This window comes from Dioscorea cayenensis, chromosome 7, assembly GCF_009730915.1.
Source record: "Dioscorea cayenensis subsp. rotundata cultivar TDr96_F1 chromosome 7, TDr96_F1_v2_PseudoChromosome.rev07_lg8_w22 25.fasta, whole genome shotgun sequence".
Classification (NCBI taxonomy): Eukaryota; Viridiplantae; Streptophyta; class Magnoliopsida; order Dioscoreales; family Dioscoreaceae; genus Dioscorea; species Dioscorea cayenensis.
Window position 1 is genome coordinate 21,624,738 of NC_052477.1, and position 8,029 is coordinate 21,632,766.

The window sequence follows — 8,029 nt, forward strand, 5'->3', positions numbered from 1 at the left end:
CAACCCGACGGTTTGAACCCAACCTATAACCGTGACCCGCTACGGTCTGGGTGCGGTAAGGGTTGGCGGCACAGCTCACCGTCATGTGTCAGGGATGACGCCAAATATCGGCACATGCCCCCCTCTAGTTCCACCACCATCTCTAATTCAATCTTATCAATCTACATAGAATGCCTTTCAATCTTATGACCATGGCTCGCTTCCATCCTCTACCTATCTACAACATTTTAGGTGTCAAATTTTGAAGAACTATTGTTAATAGTGTGCCCAATCCAATCACACAGGTAGCATATCGTCCACAACCTCTCGTAAAGGACTTAGACCATTACTCCATCCTCTCCATTAGCAATCCAAATGCCTTTCAACAGAGGCTTCGATAGATCTATCTCCATACATAAGCAAGCGAATTTGGCTCTGAAAAGGTTCCAACCGGCCAAATTGTGCAGCTATGTTCTCCAACATCTCACCATGCTAATGCTCCATCCACATCTCACCATGCTAGTGCTCCATCCAAAGGTGATGGAGTTGGATCGAATAGCCACAGTATTTAACTTCTCACATTGGTATGGTAGTGGATTTTAATAAACATTAAGACAATACATTACCAAAATGCTGCATTTTATTGATTTATGCCCACAAGCAGTTCAATGTATAGAACCATTTGCTGTGATAATTTCAAGCTTTCAACCAAACCAGCAAGCCTCTACCACCATTTGTGCATGATGAACTCCAGCAAAAGTAGAAGCCTGAAGGATGTGAAGAACACAAGTGAATCTGCATCACAACAAAATTTTCAGAGGCATTTGCAGAAGGATTAAACCAATAGATAGACAAAATACTGAACTTGACACCCTCTGGATTAACAAAACTCAACTTGGCATCAAATCAAATGATAAATAGCGTATGTAGACACCAAAATCCACACATTAAAAACAAAAAAACATATATGCTAGAATCATACATGTCAATTAGAATAGAATCATAGCACAAACCAAGCAGTGCCATATTTTTGAAGTATCACTCTTTCAAGTTCCGCATCCAAATACACAAATTTAGCCACCTATGATTTACTGGATTTTGTGCATAAAACATGGATCACAGCTTGTAATGAGATGAACATAGGACAAATATATAGAAGTCCGAGCATCCTAACATCCGAAAGAAGTACAGTCCCCACAAATCCAGCATTGAGATGTACAAGCATGACATTTTGCAAAAACTCAAGTTAAGAATTTCTCTGTTCATTATGGTTCCATTTGATAAATGAAATTATCGCCTCTATGGACTTTGAAAAATTCATTGTTGAATAACCCCCATAATGTGATCTTCTCCCAGAAATTCCAATTAGAGCAAACAATGATGAAATGAAGCATTGTCATGGGAAAAACATACGTTCTAGTAATGGCAGAGGCTACGCTGTTGTTTCAAATAATTCGTTCCTTAGGGTATTGACAAGCTCATCCTGTGCGCATTTATCCTCTGCCAAGTAACGATGTGCTTCCTCGTCATCTTTGAAAAACTTCCCGTTTATCCAGTAACCATTTCCTTTCCCTCAAGACAATACCATGCTCAGAAGCCAATTCCAAAACCTCAGCTTCGCGGCAAATGCCCTTGCCAAATCCTATGTTTAACGTAGCTTTCTTCATGGTGGGAGCCAACTTGTTTTTGGTAACTTGTACTGATATGCTGATGCCGAAAATCTGTTGAACGTTGTTGATATAGAAATAGTGAGATTAGTGTTGAAGACATAAACTGAAAACGAAAGCAAGATCAATACTTAAAATTTTGAGAAGTCAACAATAAGACAGGTTGAGTGAAACAAACTTACATGCTCCAATTACATAGCATGTCTGTAGTGATAAAGAAACACAGGGCTATTTCATGTAATTTGGTCGTCTGGATAGTATATCTTTTTAGTAAATACTAAGTTTGACCCAAAGAAATGACTTCAATCTTAGGGCTTGACCATGCCACAATTGTCTGAAGAGCACAACTGCAGAAGTGACAAGAGTACTAGTTTTGAAACTTCTTAAAAAAAAAAACCTAATTACATTTAGAAACTCAGACTCCATTCCATGAATTGAGGCCTTGTGCATCTCAAAGTCAGGGTAATACACTCCATGGAGTAAATAATGCTAAAAAGCTTTAAGAATTTCCTCAAAAGCTGAGATTTGACCCAGACAACAAATTTGCAGGTTTAAATTTTAGCAACGGAAAAGTGGATCTATGCAAGCAAGCGCACTCAAGCCCCTAAAACCCTATTGAGCTCCATAGCAAGATTATGGAAACATTAACCAGTCGAAAAGAAAGCATGTTATTAACAACAGTCTCAATGGTACCAATTGCCCATTAGCAAACCAAAGGAATATATCTTTTCACTACAGCCTTTGTGTATATACTCTTCAACAAAAAAGTATCTTGAATAATGACTAACAATTAATCTTCCTTTACAGCATTCTTAGCAGATGATTTTGGTGATAAATTCAACAAATATACATTGAATAGCCGTCCCCAAAATAGGCACTGAACATCTTACAGCTCCACGTGGGCACAAACTTGAGAATTTCTGATTAAGATCACCAAGAACTCAATAAATTCAATGAATAAAATTTGGGTAAACCGGTTTGCTTTCTGCATAGTTGAGTATTCTGTTTTCATGCAAGACAGCTAAAACCGGAAGTAGACAGATCTGAAAATATTACTATTGGGGAAATAGGCGAAACAGACTTGGAATGATCTAATCATAATTAGGCTTGTAAGGTAGGTAAATTAAACTAATTAGGCTCTCAAAAAATTGTGCGGGACCAGTATATTCCATTTTCCATAATAATTATGGTGAACCATCAGGCATTACAAGTTTGATGAATTGATTTAGTGTTCACTTGCAACATTTTTAAAATTCAAAACTGTATCACATCCAACAATTTTCAAATGAGCCTATATTTTTAAATTGTAATCCAAAACAAGGAAAATATCATAAAAACTTTAAGAGCACAAATCCATGTAAACTGCTGTAAGCCTTCCTTCTTCCTTGCCTTACTTTCTCTAATTCACAAAATTCTTCCTAATGAGTTGTTAAGAACAAAATTATCAAAATCAAATCATTGCTAGGTTCACAAAACCTGAACTTTACAAATCTTACCCTTGGGGTTGAAGTATTCTACTCTATGAAACGATAAGCTCCGAAAATTTGGTCCTAAATGCTCTCCAATCCAACTCAGCGCACATTCTTTTTATATTAAAGAATCATATAAAATAAAAATGCCATAGCATACCCATTACCAAAGTCTTAATACAAATCGCAATAAGCAACTTGAATGTGTGTTATTATTCAGTAAAGTACAGTCATCACTCAAAAGGCAACAAAAAGAAATATTAACAAACAGCAGGTCATAATTAGCTATTAATTAGGATACCTCATCTTTGTTTTCCAACAAGTTGTTTCTCACAATCCTCATTCGCATTGCAGCATAGAACTTTAAGGCATTACCGCCACAAGTTACCATGTTAACCGGGCCATTAATTGATTTCACTTTATTCCTCAGCTGTAAAAAATACATATAGGAATTATTCATATGTGAAAAGGTATGATAAAAGATGAAGTTACTGTGTTTAAAGTACTAAATAGATTGTGGACAAAGGAGAAAGGAGGCTGAAAATGTAATGGACCAAAAATAATTAAATAAATAAATAACAAAGAACAATCAAAATTTTATGGAGAACGGGATAGTTGCCAACGATATTATACAAAAAAGCAACATTTGTCACAGGCTCAAACAGATATAATTAGAGACTGGTGAAATAAATAGTTACTCATATAATAAACAACAAGCCTAAAATTTTTCTTTGCTGCTCATGGAATGTGTACATATTCACCCATATGGTTCTACCATGGAAAACTAAACAAAGTCAAGCCCTAAAACCATTGAATTTTTTCACTAAATAAATATGAGAAAGAAAAGTGAGCTCAAAAGAAGATGCTGTCTAACAAATGACGTTTTACTTGATATACATTTACTTCCAGGCCAAGCAGACTACCATTATTTGAATTGAGATGATTTTTCCTGTAATAAATAAATATTGAATATATCCAAAACAAACTATTGCTACAGAATGACAATGTTGCTAAAGTATAACATCAAGAAAAGGGAAAACCTTGAAATATTACTATCAGAATCCCCTCTTTCAAAAACAAATTAGCTTAACACCTTGTACTTGAAGCATCAAGATCATCTAGGCAGGAACAGATGCAACTAGTAGTGAACTTTTCTGTAACTACAGTCCTCGTTGCCCATTTACATTAAAAAAGTAGCTATCATTGACATTCACCAGTATATCAAAAGAATTTTATAGACATGTGCAAGGTTTCAGTTCAAACTGAAACAACAAATATGGAACAGAACTAGTTCCAAAGTGACTTTGTGACAATCCATAATTTACATTAAGAAATAATTATTTTATCTTAAAAGTTAGTATTTCTCACTATCTTAGTTCCATAATATATGCAGAAAGGAAGAGGTTTCAGCTATGAAGGTTTGTTTATTGCATGATACAAGATGTGAAAAGTATTACAGATGACAAACAATACAGCTTTGCTGTCCAAATCTGTTGCAAAATCAACGCAAAAGTTTACATTAAGACTGGCGAAAGCAGTTATGCCAATGTTGGTGCCTGATTGGCAAGAATTACACCAGAGTCGTGAGACCTGCTCGAGGTAATGGTGCGGGTGCCTCACGTCATCAATCGTGGTGTAACACTTCTTCGAATTAAGACTTATCATGCCTATCAATTTTCACACTGCAGAGAGAGCAGCTACCACAACCTCACATTCGAGGAAAGAATTTCTTCAAACAAATGGGCGTAGTGTCTTTCGAGTTAAAAGCTGCCAAACACAAAGAGGTTCATTGATCACATACATCAATTTATACAAATTCACAACTTCCAAAACATTCTATCAGAATAATTCTGTCCAGTCACCACTGTCTTAAGAGTATGTGCATGATAATCTTAAATAGTGAAGGGAATTTAGAAAAAGTTCATTGTAGATGTGCTTGTTATACATGATATACTCACAGGAAGGCGGAAACAAAATGATATCCAAAGAAAAACACAAATATCCATTATTTCAGTGAACTCACATGAGTTATGAACATCCAGAACCACTATTATACATTTCTAATTTCATTAAGCTTGGCAGAATCGTATTCGACGTAATTTTGTGTGCATAATCTATCGAGTATGAATCTGTCTGGTATCTAGAATGAAAACAATCCAGATAAAAGGAAAACTCATTTTAATCAGCTCATTCAATACAATAGTGCTGATAACTCAAACTCATTTGTAAACAAAAGCCCATTTAATACAGAAAACTACCTATGCACTCCAAAGCATTATTGTAAGGCATCATTTACATCATACAGTCTCCAACCATTTTACCCTAAATGACCAATTTTGATGTCAAAATTCCTGTCTGCTGAAATGCATTTTATAAACTTGGTTCAATTATAAGTACAGAAAAAGGTTAAAATATCATGAAATGCATACATATTTGATACCAGCATAAGCAAAGATATTGTCACAAGGCACATACACTATCCACCACTATCACATCAACTGATCCACTGGTAATCAGTGTATTCACAATGCTAAGAGAATTTTCAGCACTAGTAGGATGTGTGATCAGAAGATTTTCTATGTCTACACCCATGGCTTCTGCCAATGATGGATTCATTGCATTTTCCGCATCAATATATGCACAGCATCCTGCAAATAAAAAGAAATCAATATTATCATTATAAACAACTGATAAGTTACTTAAAGGTTTCACATTGGCTTCAGCCCGAGAAGTGGCAATCTTACTTAACACACCCTTCCTTTTAAAAATTAGTGGCAGCTAACTTAGTAAAATACACTAAGAATATTTACTAAAAATTGTTGGCAAGCCAACTACTATTAAGTGAAAAACAAGAAAGTGGTCTTTCATATTTGACAATTTAGTAAGGGCTATGTTTTAAAGGACGACATGGTAAACATTTTGCTTTACCAAATTGGAGAACTTTTTGAGCAAATGGGAAAACAGCGAAATGCCAGGTGAGAGGATTTCCCAGTGTTCAAAATGAAACTTATGTGTGACTGATGCAAGTGGAACATATAGAGGGGTTGTGGTTTAATTTCATGGTGTTGATGCGATAAATATATTTATCAGGCTCGATTCAGTGGCAAGCTTAAGTTGATGGGATGAAAATTTAAACTACATATCAAGATCGATATTTACCAGATTAATTGATATAGGACTATTAATTACTAACTATTATACACCCCTTTGATACGTGTTAATCTATTTTAACTAGCTACATGGCAAACAAACTGAACAAAAAAATTAATTAATTTTTTTTACCGTATTGGTTACCAAACATATATCTTAATGAGCCGTTCAACCGAAAAGCTTAAGCTGATTGTATGAGACACCTAGACTTATACATTCAAGTCCATATTTATCAAATTAATTGATGTGGGACTAGTAGTTACTCTAACAATAAGTATTTGTGAGTTCCTGATGTGACCAATTCTGAATTTAGAAATCCTTGAATTAGCTTGCCGAATTTTTCCCAAACAGGCTTGAGGAAATTAGAGATGTAGGGATGAATGTAAAACTAAGATAAATGTGTTAGTCTTTGTTATCAATAAGTTTGTCTTTCACCAACCACAATTGCTAGTGTCTCACTAACCTTGATAGTTGATTGATAGCAAGAGTCACTCTAGAAAAGCTGAAGATTTTATTCAAATAACTCTTTGCATGAACTGGCAAACATAACACATTAAATAAACCTTGCAATCTAACTTCAATTTCTTGTTTGAAGGAATTTAAATCCTATCCAGACGATAATTGCTTCCAATTTTATCTAAAAGGACAAGCATGTCCTTTACAGATTCAGGAAATTATCAGGTAGCATCGTGATTTCTAAAGAGATTGTGTAGTAAAAGCCCGTAGTTTTAAAAATGACTGAAAACAACATATAATAAAATAATTGGTTTTAAATTATTGTTATTGTACAGAACATAGCGCCAATGTTAGACATAGTATCACATTCTACATATTTCCAAGTTTCAACAATAAACAATAGAGTTTGACTAGGATTCCATTAAAACGCTTGAAAGTTGAAACAAACATTCTCTGAAAATAATAATAACAATTAAAATGTTTTCTCAAAAACAAGTCATGACTTATAAAAAGCTTTCCAAACAAACAGTTTTAACTTCTTCCTCACTATTGTTCATCTTTGCTTTTTGATGAACCGTTATGATACATTATTAACAGATACAAATACCAACAGACTACATAAACTTTCACCAAGATGAAGTTTCCAAATCTACTATTCAGTTGCTCTTAGCGAACTTGTCTTTGTAGTTTACCAAAGAAGAGAGTTCCTAGCAGTGATTTCCATGGCTATCTTATCCAGCTGTCCTTAATGCACAACTTATTTAATAATATAAAATTATGAAAGCGAATTATTTATTTGGAGGCTAGATTCTCGTAATGTGTCGGTTCAAGAAAGTGATAAATAACTATACCTTCAAATTTATTAAGTAGATTCTAATTGTAATGACATACAAATTTTTGTCTAAATCATACAAAATCGTGTGCACATGTTTCAAACTGCTTTTACACATCCATTCACGCAAAGTATACTCCATCTCAACCCACTTTCACTAAAACACACATTAAGTAGTTTTGGATCTATCTAGTCCATTTTCAAATATCTACAATTTCTAATTTTATAATATAAAATCATATCCTTTAATTTAGAATCTACTCTCAACAAGATCATGTGTTGTCCTTGAAATAATTGAATTAGATAACCATAATAAACTTTTGCTATATTCCATATTGCTGTCAGAGTTGTATTTTCTTTAAGACAGTGTTATGATTTGATAATTTTATTTTGAAGACTTAGTAAATTAGTGGAGCACCCTGTAAGAACACCATTTTTACTACATATGATTTATATGCAGTTCCTTTAATTTTAAG

General features: G+C 34.2%; 1 pseudogene; it reads right to left on the bottom strand.

The window, feature by feature from the left end:
- Window positions 1-945: 945 nt before the first annotated feature.
- Window positions 946-7,445, bottom strand: LOC120265151 (annotated as a pseudogene).
- Between the last annotated feature and the right edge of the window lie 584 nt (window positions 7,446-8,029).